This window comes from Scomber japonicus, chromosome 9, assembly GCF_027409825.1.
Source record: "Scomber japonicus isolate fScoJap1 chromosome 9, fScoJap1.pri, whole genome shotgun sequence".
NCBI lineage: Eukaryota > Metazoa > Chordata > Actinopteri > Scombriformes > Scombridae > Scomber > Scomber japonicus.
In genome coordinates this window covers 29,251,307-29,270,952 of record NC_070586.1, presented here as the reverse complement: position 1 = coordinate 29,270,952, position 19,646 = coordinate 29,251,307, and the positions used below count along the sequence as shown (strand labels likewise).

At 39.6% G+C, this 19,646-nt stretch overlaps 1 protein-coding gene across 1 annotated transcript in view; it reads right to left on the bottom strand.

Annotated features, from left to right (window-relative positions):
- Nucleotides 1-19,646, bottom strand: part of si:dkeyp-14d3.1 (transmembrane protein 132C) — a 91,489-nt gene that overhangs the window by 30,965 nt on the left and 40,878 nt on the right. The window lies entirely within an intron of this gene.

The following is a 19,646-nucleotide window of genomic DNA, read 5'->3' as shown; positions in this document are numbered from 1 at the left end:
TGTCAAATGTAGGGACTCGAGGCCAATAAATTTCATGCATGGTCTCTGTGGCACACCGGCACAAAACAGCATCCTGTAATTTTAGCGTGGTGAGGTGGAGGGAGGGAGAGAGACGGACTTTGAATACATCCACATGGTGCTCACTGGTAGAAGACGGCGCCTGTGCATGTAACATGTGGAAAATACTGTAAAACACACAGCAGGAGGCAAAAAAGTACTTAAGCAAATAAAACATTTCCATAAAGAGAGATAATACATACATGGTACTGCAAGTCTTGGAAAGACACTGGAGCAAATGTAGTGTGTGACATCTTAAATAATGAATAGTGGACTAAAAACAGGAAAATGTTAAATAATAGAAAATGTTTTGTTCTCTCATATTCACATAGGTCTCACACTATTTTCACATCATTCTCATATTATTCAGGTTTATTCTGAGAGAATGAAAGATTTGTTGCGCAGCAGAGCACAACAACCCAATTTTCACATCCAACAGAGGTATGTATAAATAATTAAGATGACAACCAAATAACTTGTGTCACATTTCATAACAGCACACCGATCAGCGTACCAAGCTGTTGAAGGCGTAGTGCGACATGGCAGACTTACATAACTGCTCCACAATGCTCTAAATAAGACAGATGCTAATCTCTGCTTGAAGACCAGTAAAAGCCAGGAGGTTCGTCAGGCAAACAAAATTAACAGATGATGCACTGAATGTCCAGAAATAAACCTTTGAGCGCTCCACAGTCACTGTGCGTCACGCAGGACTCGTGTCAACCATCAGCCCAAATGGCCTACTTTCTAAACAGGCACAGGCAGACTTTTACCACAGAAAGGTTGCTCTGAAGGCAGTGAGACAGACTGGCAGAAGAATGAAAGTGACTATACAGCAGAAATGTTTGATTGTACTATAAGTACACGAGCACAGGAGCTAAACTAAAACCTTAAGAAAGTTAAAGGGCCTCCAGAAAAAGGAATAAAAGTTGACTGTTATTAGCTTTTTTTTTCTTTCTTTCTTTCTTCAGAGTTGTCAATTATTTCGCTCCTCACAGGATCCAGTTGGCAGAATTTAACAGCAGCTGCCAATGCTGCGAATTTTATGAGGTTTTCATATTTCTTCTCACAATAAAAGTGCCAACAAAATATTGAAGTTATGAGAATGTACAGTATAGGGTCACAAAAAGGCTCACTAATTCATTTTGTAAATCTGGACATGCTGATAATTTAGCATTTTTGTGACGGAAATGTTCAATGTCAAAAGAAGACCTGCGATAGATGACAGTAATATGAAAATTAGGACAAATGAAGCAAGGGGACGAATTAGATCTTAGGGTAATGCGAAGATCAAGGACAAGAGTGAAGACATACAAAGACATAGATGGATGACAGTCTTGCAAGGGAATGAGTGTGAACCGTGGCAGTAAAGAAAACCTCTTTTTCCTCCATTGTTTCCATAATTTAAGTAAGAAATTAAAATTCTCTGTGCACAAATCTGTGACTATAATAAATTCAATGTTCACTGTGAAAATGGTTTATTTACAGCGTTTTTTAAATGATGAAATGATTAAATCATAAAGCTGTTGTAGCTAGTTTGGCAAAAAAAAGAGAGGGAACAATAAACAAAAATATATTGGGCTTTTACCTCACTTTACCTCACATACAAAGCCTCACAGCACTCTGTTTTTGATTGTCTGCTGTACTTGACCCCCATTGACACGTCATAAAATGAAACCTGACAAAAACACTGGTGTCAGGGTGAATGTGACTCAGGCTTTGAGTCACAGGCATTAACCATAGACACCAGTATGCCATCCTGAGTTGACCTCCAAGTCTGTTAATCACATGGCTTGCTGGGGGAAAACTGTTCATTTCTCTGTCACTTCCAGCGTGGGGTCTAATTCAATTAGTAACAAAAGACCCTGTGGATGCATGCCACACAGCTGGCCTCAGCCTGATAATTATCTGTAAACTAGTTGTGGTTTGACTAAATCTGGGGCCAGGCAGACAACCGGAGGGCAGCCAAAGGCAATAGCGAGGGGCTCGGTTGATAACGGGCCCTAAAGTTGGATGCAGCTGGCCCTCTGGCTTTAGGGATCGGACTGGAGAGGAAATCAGACTTGACAAGGTGCTGCCCGAGACGGCTGACTACTGACTCACTGAGAATAGCACGGAGATGGCTGAGAGGAGGCTGTTTAGGCACATATGGGATGCCCATTAATCACAATGACACCAACAGAACTGTAGGACACGCAGTGACACAATGAAATGTAAGTAAAAAGTCCTCAGTGTGGATTTATTGTTTTTGTTTTGTAACTTGGTGTTATCGTGTATTTATTTAAGGTGTTCTGTGCAGCATTTGTATACAGCAAAATATCAGTGTAAGACCAATCAAATAACTGAGGGGACTGTGATGCTATTTTATCCTTTTCACTTGTCCAAAGAGTACCACTTTCCCAGATAAAATACTGTCAGTATTCTAACTGATGGCAGTGTTTGTTGTGGGCCACTCCACCGATTTTACACATGAACTTCTGTTTACTTATTAGGATTAGGTTATTAGGAGAACAACACACTGGGAAAAAGTTGTGTAATGTGATGCTGTCATCAGGGTTACCTCTGTTTGAGCTTGAACAGTCGGTATGAAGATTGAAAGATGTGGGCATTTAAGGAGACCGAGGGCGTGTCACGCCACATACATGTCATGTCTGAGTTATTGTAATAACGAGTTTCTGATTTTTAAATAGCATTCATGTCAACATGTAAGTCATAATTATAACTGGGAAACTCAGGCTTTTCTGACAATTCAGATATATCCAAATAATAATAACCGAATAATACAGAATTGCCTGAAAACTCAACAAACATGAATGTACCACTGTACAGTGTTTTTAACTCTTACATGAACAGCTCTGTAATCATACAAACATCTTCAATTGTCCGATGATGTGAAAGCTCATATGTTGTCAACATGGGCATATTTACTATTTCTGGCATAAATGCAGCATAATGAAAAATTGACAAAATTGAAGAAATGTAGGATCTAGTGTTTTTGGAGGCTGACCCATAATAGTCACCATTCTGTCTGTGCCCAGTGTTATAAAAGCACAATACTAAACCTCTGGAGTACCCCTTTAAGCATTCAAAATGATATTCTATTTATTTTCTTGATTATTTGTTAAAATAGAGAGAAAAAAAAGCCCAAAGTGATGTCTTTAAAATGCTTATTTTAGCATTATGCCTCAGTTTTGTGGCTTTCAGGTTCACATGAGTACTTTATTTTTGTCCTTTTAAACTATGCTGCTAGCAAATCCAAACATCTAATGTTCAACTTTTGTCCTCACTAATTACACAGTTTAAAAAGCTCCTGAGGTGATTCAGCTTCATCTCATCTTGACTGCAGCATGTCGGAGAGCTATTGAATTCAGGCCGCAAGAAGGTTAAAGTAAAATAGATTTAAATGTCAGGAATAAACAGACACAGGACAGAGTTATTGGAAGAGTTTCCTTTTTAGTGGATTTCTCTAGAGGAAGAGCTATAATTGAAAGAGCTTCTATTGTCCCATTATCAAACTCACTGTGTCATCATGACACTCTTTGTTTAATCTTCCCCTGATGTGATAGGATCCATGTGTCCACTGACTCACCCAGAGAATAGGAGAGAGATAGACAGAGAGCTTTTGTGGGATAAATAAGGTGACATTTTCAAGTCCATTTTTTCATCTCTCAACTTCCCCTAGTATTATTGTAACGTTTGAACAGAATGATGTCTGGCAAAACATTTGAAGCTCAAGCCTGGCACTTTTTTATGAGTATGTTTTATGTATAAGATACACAAAGTAAGATGTAGAGGACATACCACGAAGGACTATGACAATCCCCAGCAGAGCAGCAAGTAGCGCTACTGGTTCACCATAACAAGAGATGCTGAATGGAAACAGAATGGCAGATTAAGATGCATAATGCAAGCCGGTTGAACCAGAAGAGAAGCTGTCCACGATAGTCTGAGATGATGGTGTGTGTGTGCCTGTGTGCATGTGTGCATGAGTGCATGTGTTGCGGGGGCTTCATGCAAGCTCTAAACTACTTGTGGAGAGGGGGAAAAAATAATCAAATTTGTGGCTTCAGTGGTGCTTGAAAACAGCACCCTGAAACTCTGCTGTTCTCATGCTCCACCACCTGGAACAGCAATAAACCAGTCAGCACAATGAAGCCAAGATACACACATACACACATACACACACAGCTTGCATACATGTATGTGCATACACCGTATATACTGTACACCAGAGCAACCAAGCATGAATCTGTGCCTGCGCGCACACACATACACACACACACACTCTTACAAACCACTTACAGACCCAATCATATTGACAGATGAAGTTTGCTGAGTCTAATACAAACATCAATATGCAACAAACAGTCTTGACTACTGTCACCTGTTCTGCTATATAATAGAAGTAATGATGGCTACAAGTCCACAAAATGTTCTACTACACGCAGAAAAGCTTCTTTAAAGTTTCTGAAAACTGAAAAACCATATCAAATGTTCTACAGTGAAACAGCTCTTTTCTGTTCAGGAGATCAATGGTGAAAATGAGATGCCACAGTTCTGTATTCTCAAGCAGCATTGTTATTAACAAAATACATGATAGATAATATGGGTCTTATTTATGACATCTCGCCAAAGCACGGTGCTGTATATAAATGCATTTTCAAAACTTTTAAATAGGCTTATGCTTCTATTATTTTTAAAACAACTGCAACACTATTACAATAGCCATAGCCCTGGATTTTAGAAATATTTTGGAAAGAGAATTTTTTAAACATTTTTATATATTAAGCAAACTGTTTTGCAAATTCCTATCTCTCTACACAATTGTCTATTTCAATGCTTTCCACACTAAGCCAGCAATATAATACTGAAAAAAGGAAGGTCATGAAGGTCATGATTTTGGCATTAAACAGTCAAATTAAAAAGAGTTTGGAACATAATTGGAGACTGTATACTTGTAGGCTTGAAATTTACCAAAAGAAATACTGAGGATCTGACGTAGGGGTTACTGTATAAGCACAGCACTGACTATTACTAACCCACCCAGTGTTTTATCTATTACATTAAATACGGAAGGTTAACATGACGATGAACAGATGGAAAGATGATCGTTTAGGTGTGACAACGATAATATAAAATATCTGTAGGATAGAATCAATGTTATTAAAGCTGCACATTGATAATCTATTTGATACAGAACAGCATGGGCCATCAGTAGATATAGCTTGTAAAGCCTGTTTCAAATTTCTCCAAGCTGTGGGTGAATTTGATTTCACAGCCTGAGGGGAGCCCATTAGAAGCAAATTACATTGGGCCACTTCCAACAAGCTTCCACCTCAGAGGTCAGAACCTCTTTTTGGGCCTGATTTTTGAGAAAGTATCCCAATGGTCACAGCATGAAGCACAATCTCTCTGCTTAGGGAGCCATGAGTAGAGACCAGAGTCCTTAAGCCATACTTTCAAGGCCCTCTGATGAGGCACATCGCAATCAAAGCAAATCATGCACTGTAGTCATGGACACATTTCAAAACGCTAGCGTGGTCAATGGTGAAAATTATAAGGTATTGATTTGAAAAGCAATGAAAGAGATAAATGAATATGTACTGGAGTTTCCATGGATACTTACAATTACACAAATATTTATTATTAAGCCAATATCACAATGGATTTTATGAATGTGGTTAGAGAGGTGTACTTGAATCAAATTTCTACAAAAGGACACATAAAGTCATGTATGGTAACTCTCAAGTCAAATACAGTATGTTTCTGTGAAAGTACAGAACGGGAGACAGAGGAATGAGAACGAGTAAAGCCCGAGGGTGGGGAGTGGGGGTTGTGGAGTTGATGGGGGTGGGGGTGGTGGGGGGTGTGGAGGAGGTGGAAAAGCACCCTCAGACACCAGATCCCCAAAGGACCTTTTCAATTCAGTCTGTCCAGAACAGAAAGAGATAGTGACAGGAGGAGAAAAAAGGTGTCGACTCCCCCTGAAACACTGTCAAATAAAGGGAAGACAGGAATGAGAATAATAGTGATAAATGTCAGCACGGTGTAGCTGCCTCTGTGGCTTTGGAGGTTCATGGTTATGCAGAAATACAGTGCATGTAGTGGTCACAGGAGGGTTGGAGCTAGATAGAAGAAAGAGAATTTGTACAAGGCAATTTAAAATGATCCAGCAGTAAAAGTGACTTGTTTTTGACATGATGGTTTAAAGGACCAGTGTTTAAGATTTAGTGGCATCTAGCGGTGAGGTTGCAGATTGCAGAACCTATGCTGGCCACGAAACGTAACAAAAATCCAAAAGACCCTTTCTAGAGCCAGTGTTTCCTTATTACATTCTGGGCTTTTTGTAGAAACATGGGTTAGGGTTAGGCAGGCTCTGTGGAAGCAGACCTGTTCCCTATGTAGATATAAAGGGCTCATTCTAAACTAAGAAGAACATATTCTTATTTTCATCGGATTATACACTAATTAAAACATACTCATTAATCCATTTCTGCTATTTCACTAGATACCACTAAATTCTACACACTGCACCTTTAAAGATATGTGCAAATCCAAAAAGAAAAAAACCCAACCCAAATCACCAAAATTGGAAGAACAATCTCTACATTTGGAGTTTTTACTGGACTGCAATGTTTCAAACAGATTTCAAAGGGCATAAAAGTGTCAAGATAAAACTTCCCTCTAAGTAAGACAGAAAGTGAGAAAAACACCAAATTTGAAGCACCTTTTTTTCCTCTTTTACCTGACAGCAACAATACGTTCCTGCAGTCTCAGAGTGCTGTTTCCATCCTCTCCAGGATGTAAGCTATAAAGATCCTTCTATACCAAGCGCCTGCAGACAGGAGCCAGTAGCGCCCGACATTAACTTGTCAATATGACATTCAAAACAACGTCAGTTTTACATTTGATTAAACTTTAATACCCTGCTGCCTGTGAACGTATGAGCCTGTCTTGGGCATGTATACTTATGTGCACATGTGTGTGTGTACGTGTGTGTGTGTGTATCCATGTGCACAACTCCTGTACTTCAAACATGTTGAAGTGTTTCCTAGACTGGTGATACAATCAAGCGTGCAGGAGCATCCCTCATGTCGCTATCATTTCCTCCAAGATACTAAACCAATACCTTTGATTTATGGTGCGTCAACTGACATTCATTTACACCTCTCTAAACTGGCAGAACAGAAATAGAGGAGATACTAAAGCAGGCTGTTAAAAGAAGTTCTCCATTTTAAAGGTTGTGTTGGATGTGCAGCTTGATGGAAACAAAAGCTCCTGGAAGCATATTCCTTTAAAAATGACCACAGGAAGCACAAATTTAACAGATCTCTGTTTTGGCACACTAAATCTCCTTATATGCAGTTAGCACAGTAGCCACTGATGTTAAACAGAAAAATAAAACAGAAGGAAACATTTTACGGAGGAATTTGTGTATTTTTATGGTGAAGTGGTTGGCTTAGATTTAAGTGCTTTGACATTCATTTGAAAACAACTTATTTCGGAAGTTCACCTTGATGCAACTCCAGTGTGTTTCTGCCACTTCACTTATGAGACTACTCAATTATTTCCTGTTCATGTATATTTTATAATCATAACCAACCACTAGCACACAGTAGAAAGAACAGCTCTGTTGTACAGGTGTTTTTTGAGATGATTATTGTCTGCTAAATAATTAGTCTGGCAATGCAATGTTTTTGTTTTGTTGTTTTTTTTTCATGTCCACAAATACTACAAAATCTTAGACCTAGCCCCAAGCCCATTTATTCCTATTGAAGATATAAATCTTGAAAAGTGAGTCATTTTTTAAATAAAAGGCAATTTTCTTTAACAGCACTGTAGTTTTCAGAAAAAAACATAAATAAACATTAAGCATTTATTGGGGACTATTTTCTGCCATATTTGGTGGGCAAGTCAGTATTTTCAGCAGCAAACTACAGTATGTTCAGTGTAGAGAAGGTACAAGTCAGCAAATGTAATGATGTGGCTCACTGATGTGTTTTTAACCATTTTTGGACAACAATGAAGCCCTACAGCACAGAGGAATGAGATATAGCTGGCTTTGGAGACACAGATAATACTTGTTAGGTTTAATGGTTTTGGTCTTTTCATGAGATTTGTTGATAGTAAGAAAAACACAGAATGCAAGCAGACTTATCCTTTAAGTGAGTCACATATAGTTAATAAAAGGTGGTCTACAATATACTTTTTTGTTCTTTCTAACAGACAAGAAACTCACTCTGGAAATGTAATTTCCATTTATCTTATTCTCCAGGAGTGCATAAAAGCTGTTACATTTCAAATAACCTACAGTGCCTGAATTAAAACCCACTTTTAATAAGCATCAGATTCCCTTTAATTTAATCATTTATTCTTTACCCTCTTTCTAACGTGCACACAGAGAAAAAGGCTGAGTACTATTAATTATACAATTATAATGAACCATGGGCACAAACCGAGGGCTTCTGGCTTGTGTGCATCAAACCCAATAAGGGGATCAAATTTCCGATTAGCTTAACAGTGTTCTGCAGCATTCATCAGCTAAAATATTCAACTCCCACACACACTCACTGCTCTCACTCTCTCCTCGGCTGCTCTGGCTCTGTGCCTGAGTCATGCAAACTGTTATACACAACTACATGTACAAGGAAAAAAACAAAAACATTTAACTAACTGCCATATTTGGTTTTGATTTAAACATGGGGAGCTTTGTCATTTAATACAAGCATGTAATGTCTGGCCAGCTTCTACATGGATACTAATAGAATGTATTTTACACATTTTATCATGCAAAAAATACACTGTATTGAGAAAGCAGAGACACTATATCTCCAGATTGTCAGACGAGTTAAAAGTCAATTTGTCTACGGGGGGGGGGGGGGGGGGGGGGGGGGTGGGCGATGGGGATGTAAAAGGTAGAAGAGTGTCAAGTGGGGTATATTCCATTATTACATTTGTTCCTTAACTTGCTCCAGATTGCCTTGAGGGAAACGGGGCACAATCAGTGTGTTAGCCCAGGCTCAAACAGTGGCATATCAATTCCCAGACAACAAAATCTCATTTTGGAGTTAATGAAATGCACCATGCCAACAATTGTCTAATCAAAACTAAATGCTTTTCTGCAGCGCAACATCATTAGAGTCCATCAGCTGAAGTAGGCTCCGTGGTGTAATAGATCCCTAATGACGGTAGTTATCATCACCGGTGACCTCAGACCTTTTTGCATCAGACATCGCTTCCCAGTCAGTTGCACTCTATATCTGTCTCATTCATAGGAAAGCTATCTAAATAGCAAATTGCAATATAATAAATTGCTACTTGTCCTGACAGTTATACTCAATTTTCCCCCCATCAAAGCACTCATCTCAAGCCTGGATAACAGACATTAACCACTAGGACCGGCCAGCAAAGCTGCTGATAACTCATCCACATACACACACATACACACACACACTAGGGGGCAGCAGACACTGAGCCCTGGGGCAGTGATGCAAATGTATGTGCAGATAAAGTGAATCCCCCCTCCCCTCAGCCCCCCTCACGAGCTCCCCCTGGTTGATCTGTGGGTGACATCATGTGACCGTCAGGGCCTGTCCTTGCACCTGCAGGTGCTGTGACACTGGACGTGCCTGTCCTCCTCGGAAAAGTCCTTTAAGACACGCAAAACCTGGGTCCTTTCAGCTCGACCACCGTTGGCATGGCAACAGAACCTGAAGAACACACAAGAGTCATTGACCAAAAGGGACCAGACTATTAGATCAATGGTACTCTATTGTAACCTAGGTTTTAACCTCTATTGCTTGTGGGATATGAAAGGTTAAACTCTGACTCTGTGAGACACAAAAGGGGTGAAAAAGTCACAGAAAGGATCGGTTCAGTATTGCAGCATGTGTTTTGCAGACAGGTCAGCGGTAAATAAGGAAGCAGATGCCTCATTTGCTTTAACAGCAGAGAGAGTGATCTGTGCCAGCATCGTATGAAAAAAAAGTGGGAGAGTATTTAACCTCACATAGCTACAGCAGTTAAAATGAAATGCCAAAAAAAACCTTCATAATCTTACATGTTAGCTAATGCACACATGAGAACACAAATGTAAAAGGCACTCTGCCACTGTTTACAACTATAAACATACTGTATGTGTAAACAGAACTGTTCTGTTTGTGATAATTACAGTGTTTGTGAGGAAGTGATGCAGAGGCAGCATGGGCATGATTGCTTTGTGCCTCAGCCTTAATGCAGTGTCCCATGGATCAGAAGGGCAAGAAGTGCAACTCCTACCAACTCAGCCGTCCTTAAGAGGTCCTTTTTATCTCAGAGCCTCATAATAAATGTATGTGACACCCACACACTGGATTCACTTGCACACAAAAAAACCAACAACTCAAATGGCTTCCACATCTGTTGAGAGTTTCAAAGAAATTCTCTTTCCCACGATGTTTACAACAAATACATCAGTGATTATGCAAATTATTGATTTCATGTTCTACTCATCAAACAATGAGAGTGCAGTGCATCGGCAGCCTGTTGAAACGCTGCCTTGTAATCACAAATGGCCAATTTGCATCTACTTTGAATGATGTGAGGATTTGACTGCTCATTTACTACAAAAACACAGTAATTACATCACAGATTTTCTCATTACTTATTAAATTAATCTTGAATGTAAAATAATACTGTAAAATTAAATGAACAATATAAATTGAGAAGATAAATAATAGTCTATATGTTGACTGATCTCAGGGCTCACAATGAATCTGCATCAGCAAAAAAAAAAAAAAAAAAAAAAAAAAACCCCAAAAAAGATTTAGAAGCTTTCCACATCTGTAAACACCTTTCAAATCAAACTGTGCTGCAACTTAGTGCTGCTTGTGAACACTTTGGCAGTCACAAGCCAATTAACAGTAAGATTAGTTGACATTTTGGATTCATAAAACCCCTGAGCAGCTATCACGGGCTGGAGGAGCTGAACTCGAGGACCCAAATAGCCATTTTTAAAACACGAGTGTAGGGTTTTACAATCTCAAAGCGCTATATCAGCACCTCCTCCCAGGACACACCAGGCTCCCAGTCAGGAGTGCATTTAGGTATTAAGCAGAATTTAGCCCCCTCTCGTGCACTACTTAATGAGCTCAGTGCTAAATTACTACCAGAGTAATTACACACGCATCAGCCCCATACTCCGCAACATACTGCATCCACTATACATCCAACAACAGCACACATTCAGACAGGATGTAAATCAATCAATCATAGATTAAACTGTATATTTGTTGAAATCTGATCATGTTAATATAAAGAGAAATCTTATCAGTGCATATAATACATATATCAGTGGGCTTGCAGCAGCAGAATTTCTCATTGATCAGCAGTTAGGGAGTGTGATGTGAGCGGCTGTCTTGGCAGAGGAAAAAATTATAAAGCATTTTGTAACGGAAAAACTGCCTCCGCACACCCAGGGGTCTGTGTGCAGAAATGAGACATTGATCCATAATTGGAAGCACTCAGTCATGAAATCTAAAGACTAATTAAAGAAAGAGAGCTTTAATGGCTTTCATTTACATATTCAGTGCCTTGATTCAATGCTGCTCAGCGACTCCAGCCAGTGAGAGATGGAGGGTTGATCCAGGAGCTGTGAAGGGTTGAGCTAGATCACACTGTGATAGACTAACGACAAGTGTCTGAAAGCGTCTGACTGCATCAGCGTGAGCCGCTCTCACAACACAGCTAAGATGTGACTGTGGCTCTGCCATCACTGACAGACACATCATCTGTGAAAAATATGCAGCTCTAGTATGAATAAAGCTTTTTTAATGACGGTAAATCATAAATACTGTCTTGGAAAAAATGGCAATGAAGGTAGTAAGGGGACTGTTTAACTCCAGAGATGCTGGATGTCTTTATAGTGTGACCTCCACAAGCTTCTGGCCCCCTCAGTAACATTTAAGGTTATTGAACGTGTGTGTGTGTGTGTGTGTATGTATGTGTGTGTGTGTGTGTGTGTGTACCAGCATGTATTTGCGAGTGTTTACGTGTGCAGGTTCAAGGTGGAAGAGGTGACATGTACAAAGTGTGGCATCTCATCTGGAGGCATGAGCATGTCCGCTGTGTTGAAGCGCTCAGGGTCCAGCTTCTGATACCCTTACGGCCCACCGAGGTTTACACACAGCCTGATTACATGTCAGGGCTGGTAAGTCCTGCTGGAAAGGCGTCGGGCTGCAGCATAGGAATGCCTACTGTGGCATCCTACTTTTCTCTGCATGTTATCGGCTGGGCAGAGTTCTGCTTTCAACCTGTTAGGCTAGGAATGATAACAGAGGACAGCCAAAGATTGCTTGTCAGTGTTAGCATGCACAGGTGCTGTAGTACAGACAAGAGAGTGTAGATGGTACCTTTACTGTTTGTCTTCTGCTTGATTGAATCTGCTTTTGACTAAAACCAGAGCTGTCCATTTGTGTTCCGTGTGCTGAGTTTATCAAGATCCTTTTCTTTGGGCATTAGCAACCCCCTTGTAATTCTTTTCTCCGAATACTACTTCTACACCTTTCTCAACAGCCTAGGGCCTCTTTTAATAGGCTCATTTAAATATTTCTCCTGTGCAAGTTGGAGAAACGAGACAGCCTCAGTGCCAGACCAGGCATTTCTTTGAGTGGAATAGGCTTTGGTATAAAAGCCAATCATCTTGAAGGCCAAGCTAAACTGAGGTTAATTGGAGCCAACCGCAGGCCAAGGTGTCTGCAGCCTACCCAGTTAGATAAATCTGTTGGGAAAAGGTTTAAAAGTGTAATCTGAATAGCGATATTAAAGACGAGCGGAGCTTATTTTCACTGGTGTGCTGTTGTTCATCAGAGGCTGAGTGATGAATGAGGGGAGACCTCACTGCAATGCAATCCAAACTGAGTTCAATAGACACAACCAAGATGTAATTAGAAGAGAAACAACCACTATTTTGCCAGAATGCCTGTAGACAATCGCATGTTTACATCTCAGACCACTTTGCCTCCCTGGCTGAGTGCTACCTGCAGTGAGCACAGCCAAGTGTTTTGATCCAACCGCAGATCTAATTTCACCAAAACTGCATCAGTCTGAGTAGTGTCCATGTTGTGCTCTTTTGGGGCCCTTTATTTCACACAGAAGGATCTATAAACAAACCCAAAAGCTGCTGATCCTTCACAGAGGAAGAACGGAAACTCTGAGAGGAGTCTGTTTGTGTAGCTAGCTAGAGATTAGCTTACTGATGAATAGGGGCAATATATATGGGAGGGAAACAACCTTAATAGTTGATAAAAGTCATTACTTCTCTTTCATGTGGCCAAAGAAAAAAAAAGGGCACGAGGGGACCATTATATTACAGCTCCTAAATAACTGTGTAAACATATGATGTATCAATTACATACTAACTGGGTATCTACCAGCACGTGAGGGAAGGATTACATGGAATAAGGGTTAACAAATTTGTGTTTAGGAGCTGGAACACACTTTGTAATTACACTGGAAAAGAGGTGAACAAGCTATTTCTTTATTTCACAGTCTACATGCCCTGTACTTACACTGTGACAAGCGAGCCCTTATATTTTTGTACCGTCACCAAAAGGTAAAGGCCAGTAGATGAGATGGAATTACTCGAGCACTTTTTTCTAATATTTTTTATGCTGCCCATTGTCCAATAAAATGATCATTTTCTTTGGGTGACTATATATGTATTCAGCTGCTTGATAGTTTATGATATGGTGAAGCTGTTTGGTTTTACCTGAACACCATGTTTTAATTGTCAGACGGATCCCAAAACTACATTACTGTTCCCCAATATTATATAATCATTTTAAAACTATTTCTAAGTATGGCCATAGCAATCTGGGGACACACTTCTTATTGGCTCATGTTTTATTCTCTAATACTGTATGCATAATACTTTTTACAACTTTTTAAAAAAAGGATATCATAAATATAAAATAAACAAGTTTTTCTCTTGTACATTTTGGTCTGCTGTAGGCACCCTGTGAGTATGCTGACATTCTGCTTTATTCAAAATGGCATGATGTAATTTGTAGTCCCTAATCTAAAATGTAAGCATGAGTACTATTGACACTCACTCATCAGTCTAGATATTAAATTATGTCCATATTACATACATTTTGATGGCAAAATGATCAAACATGTTAAGTTGTTATAATGGAACTTAGTTCACACCAAACACCAAAAAAAGAAATATCACAACACAAACAAATCTAGATATAATATACACTGCTCATTTTGGGTTGTTTTTTTTTTCAAAGACTCTTGCACAAGAAAAGTGGAAAATGAAAAAGTAATGTAAGTGTAATGACCGTAAAAATAGCACTTATTTGTTCTATTAAGTACAAAAACAGGTTTACTATAAGTACGAAGATAAAAAAATTAAAAAAACTCCAGTAATGCAGCCATCCAAACACTGGTGGCTACAGTCTAATCCTCCAGAGGATTAACCTCTAAGAGCAGGATATTCCCTCATAAACCTTTATAAATCTGAAACACATGAACTGGCAGGGACACATGCAAACCTCAATCTGTCTCTTCTCTGTACATACACCATAAACCACATGGTGCTAGACACAAAAATATGCTGATGGACAGCATCCGCCATGGCGTGATTGAAGCGAATGCCTGCTGCCATGCAATCCAACATTGTTGACAAGCTGTTTAGAGTGCAGTATGTAAAATGGTGTATGAATATGTCTGAAATGGTTACCTTAGCAACTTTATTCTCACCTGGTGCACTTGTATAACCTACAATTCATATCAGATATTCCCAAAAGAATGTTATTACTGTCTGATTTGTGAACTGGGAAAAAGTGAAATGAGGCCCATTGGGACATTATTTCCCCCATATTGTTTCCTTGGCAATGGAACAGAAGCGGAGGAGAAGCCTGAACAGTCAGATGTAATCGGGGCTGACTGCTGTAATCAGCTGGCTGTCCTGGGAAGGTACAAAATATGTCACATCTCTGCTCCGGTCGTGATGAAGGAAACCAAGCCACATCTTTTCCATTAAATGCAATTTGAATGTTCTTTTCTCATCAACCTTACATTATGGCACGTAATAACACTCCCAGCGTTCACTCAGTCTTGATAAAAAATGAGTGTCAGGAGAAGCTGTGACACGTCTAGGCTGTCACACAGGAGCATTGATCGCACATTATTTCTATTATTAAGAGATGGAAAAAAAGTAGAGCAGTGGAGACAGTTGCAAATAATGCCAATGAGGCTCCGGTGAGTGTTTACAGTAAATGGAGGCCATGGGGAATAGGGCTGATTCATTATTAAGGATGTTAGCATTAAGACTGTCAAGTTAACATTCCTGTTTGCCCCTAATGTAATTGGGCTATTTCATTTCAGCCTTGATTTATGCAGCATTATACAGCATTAAAGCCTCCTGTGTGTGGCCCATTCGCAGGGCTGCTGTACCTCAAAAAACAAAAACGATCAAGATGGTTCAGTTTGGCCTCACAGAAATAGCTCTGTTCTGCCAATGTACTTGTACAAGGAAAACAAATATACCCTGTTTCAAATGCTTTATCTCGTTTTGGATCTAAGTATATAATTTTACTTTTATAGACCAAAGTGAAGACAGATTTCTAACTCAGATGCTGGCATATCAGGCAAAGAATGATGCAAGTGCTTATGGTTAACATTTTTTCTGGGGCCTTGAGGATTGCTATCTTGGGCCTTTTGCTTCATTGCAGTTTTGCAGTAAATGTCACAAACGATAAATAATTATGTTCTCTAGACTTTGAAATTGAGATGAACTGTGAGGTTCCTGCCAAATCTCACCCGTTATTACATAGCTGTATGATTTCCCTCCCCTCTGGGATCCTAACCATTCACACTGATGCGATTTACAAGCCTGCTTGTACAGAAAAGTGTCTTTGGAGGAAAATAAATGTATGGTGAATGGATTGATTAATTACGTTAATCCTGACTCTATGCAGATTTGATCTAGACAATATAAAACAGGACAGAATGAGGCTGTTTGACATTTGCAATATATATATTAAAGCAGATATTTAAATCCATAGTGCATATGCCACCCCGACCCCACCTCCTCCCACTTGGACTGGCTCTCTGGTCGAGTGGCTATAATGAGTGGACTGCCTGCTGTCCCTCTGCTGGGTGTGGTTTGGCGGATTAATGAAGTGGTGGCTCACAGGGGAGATCCATCTGCACCCAGACAGTCTTAATGAACTACCAAGGCCCAGACATGGCACTTTTACTGAGGCTTCCACTTATGGCTTATGACATGCTGAGGAAGCAGGACTGCTTTTGTTTTGAATAGGCTTGCCATTAATGGTGACAAAGTGAACTTTTCAATCTACTAGAGTGCACTTCTGCCAATACTATGTGTATACTGCACATAGCAATTTTGTCCCTTCCTATACGGACTCGTTTTGATTCCTTTGATTCACTATAGCACCATCACCATGAGAATCTCAGGCTGTCAAAGAACGAGTGCCATGTTCTCTTCTGAATATGACGGGAGGTTAGAAAATAATCTGCATATATTTGTGGCTGTAAGTGCATGCTTACTGTAAGACTCAGGGCTGTCATCTCTCTTCATGCGGGCTCATGTAAAGCACACGGAGTCTCATGTATAAATAAGGCAAAAAATCTTATAATTTACCATAAATCTGTTATTCAGTAAGTAATGCTTTTCGGTAAACTGCCCATTTACTAAATCCCCTAAATTACTGTTATTATATCGGTCATTATTTCTGTGCTTACATGGCAAATATGCAATTTGTAATGTAGTGCTGGAATAAAGTTAAAATCAGGTAAAAGGTCTGCATCCTCAACAGCTGATCCATGTAGACACAGAAATAATACGAAGGGTAATAAAAGGGGCAGCATTGTCTACGTATTGCCAGATGAAGCTAGTTAGCCTATCACTACTATTATAAATGCATTTCAAATGTTGGCCTATTTGTACTAACATAACCCTTGGATGCTTAACATAGAAAAACAATACTTGGACATGTAACATAGTGGTTAGCTATATGGTTTTATGTTGTATTTCTAAGCACTTTGCTTTACATTGACATTTGGCTAATATATAATGCAAGTTTAGCTAGGGTAGCTGGAATATAAACTTTCCCACATCCAATACAGGCCAAGGCAGATCTGCTACAGGTTATGCTAGCATCTTGCATAACCTGTAAACCCATATAAATATTATGTTGTATCTAATGACATGCAATTTGCATTGGGACATAAAGCTAGTTAGCTAAATGTGTCCATTTTTGGAGCTTCCGTTAGAGCAGATTTTACCGTTCTGGCTTTTGTATGGTGATTTATTTTTAAAAATCACCAACCTCGAAACTTTTTGATATTAAGTATAAATATTTGGTCTGAAATTATTTATTATTTAGTCTGAACAATTTTATCTGACTGCAGCTTTACTTGTGATGCATCACAACTGCACCCGATCTCACTATTGTTTAAAACACCTCACGAAAAAATCCTGGACCACCATAACTCATTATTGCAATGTTCAATAGATTTATTTCACTGAATTAAAAAGAACTGACATCAGCTGTTTGGTGGCATTTCCTTCAGGGTGAATTCAGCTCTGTTTTTCCAGTCAAAAGCCAAACCCGTCTTTACACTGTATAGCACCCCTTGATGAAAAACTGTCACCTCGGTATTAGGCTCAATGCCGCCAGTCAGGGAAAGGCAATGTGTGCAGGTTTGTAATGCCATAGAAAAAAATTATAATGTCTGCAGGGCTGAGAGACAGATTCAAAATGTGTCAAAGCTCTGAAGCCAATGTGGTGTTAGATGAATACAAGAGAAAATGTTGCATACTGTTATTTTAAGTTGTAAAGAAGATGATATGTCAGTTTGAAGGGTGCGTGTGAGTGCACAACAGCAATGTCTATTTTATTCATTTTTGAAATGCGCATTCACAGAGAGGAGGGTGTGGCTGTGGCATCAGCTGTGAACAGGAGGAAGGGAGCGACTCAGCTGGCCAGACTGAACAGCTTCAAGTGATTGACTGAATCTGCACATACAGTACACCTGACCCATCAGTAACGCTGTGCTTTCATGCTTGCGATGGTGCTGGGCTCCAATCATTGCACCCATACACAGGCTTCTATTAGCAGTCCGAGAGACATTCAATAACACTTACGTCCAGTCTGCAATCCAATGTCCGATGGTAGTGCCAACGGGCCATTTGTAGCACGGCTGACAGACTGAGCTTTGATTCCAATTTCAGCTAGAGAGTGTGTATGTGTGTGTGACAAGATGAAAATCCAACCTCATCGCAATCATGAGAGCAGTTACTGATGACATATATGTTTGCTGGTGTCGTTAGCTCAGTTATTAACAGCTGAGCACCATGGGCAGCTGAGACACTGAGTTTTCTTTTTGATGTGAAAATGATTCACATACCGGCTGAGACAGCCATTTTCGAAACAAAATAATAATATGTATACTTTATATAGAACCTGGAAAGAGTTTCATATCAGGTGTGTCCAAAGCTTTAACTGGTACTGCATATACTGTACAAATTTTGGCAACCACAATGACAGTCGGCAGACAGAGACATTGAAAAGCAGTTAGCCTTGAGCCTAATTCTGATTTTTCAGTATCACCCCAGATTGAGACTGAGAAAAAAAAAATTACTGCATACATGTGTATAATTTCAGTCAGTCATGTTGTTGTGGGAAAATCAGATCCATCTCTCTGACCAGATATGACTGAAGATGCTCAGATAAAGAAAGTAGGCTACTTATTAATAATAATAACAAGCTGGGAACACCATAAGGCCAAATGACATAATATAAATGCTTATCTTTGAGTGAGCGGGTAGAAAATCCATGCAGAGTGTGATCTACTTTAAGGTTTTTCAGCTCAGACTAGAAGTGAACTGCTAGTGAGAGTAGGGTGAAATGCAAAGTCTGTTAAAGATAAGGAGAGGAGATGTAAAAATGACTCCAAAATTGTGGAGGTTAAATAAATTGTATCTTTAGAAAGAGTTGTGCGTGTACAAGGAAGCAAAAAATGCTGCACTGTCTGAGTTTGTAACACAGAAATAACATATCCAAGGTTAGGAAAACCAGCTAGCATATATGGAAATTCACGTTTACCCTATTAAAATAAAAAATAAAAAATAAAGGAACAAACAAGATCCACATGTGTTTGACCTATACAGCAGTCACACACCTCGTCATCTTCCTATCCTCAGGGAAGGAGGAGAGAGAAGAAAGCTGACTGAATGACAGCTCAACAGATGAGATAGCTATGTCTAATCCCCTTCTAAAAGAGCTTCATTGAAATGACTGGGACCGGGGAGGACAAGACGAAAGAAAAATTGGAGCATTGTGTATTGTATAGCTATCATGGGGCGTCTTTGGTCTTCTCTCTGAAGTGACTTTGACAGCTGTGGGGATTAAGGAGCAGTCCATCGTACATGGCCCAAACAGCAGGGATTAGACTAAATATGCTCACTCTTGTCTCTGGCTCCTTCACTTAGTAAATCAATAAAACATGATTTTATTACAGTGTGTGTGTGTGTGTGTGTGTGTGTGTGTGTGTGTGTGTGTGTGTGTGTGTGT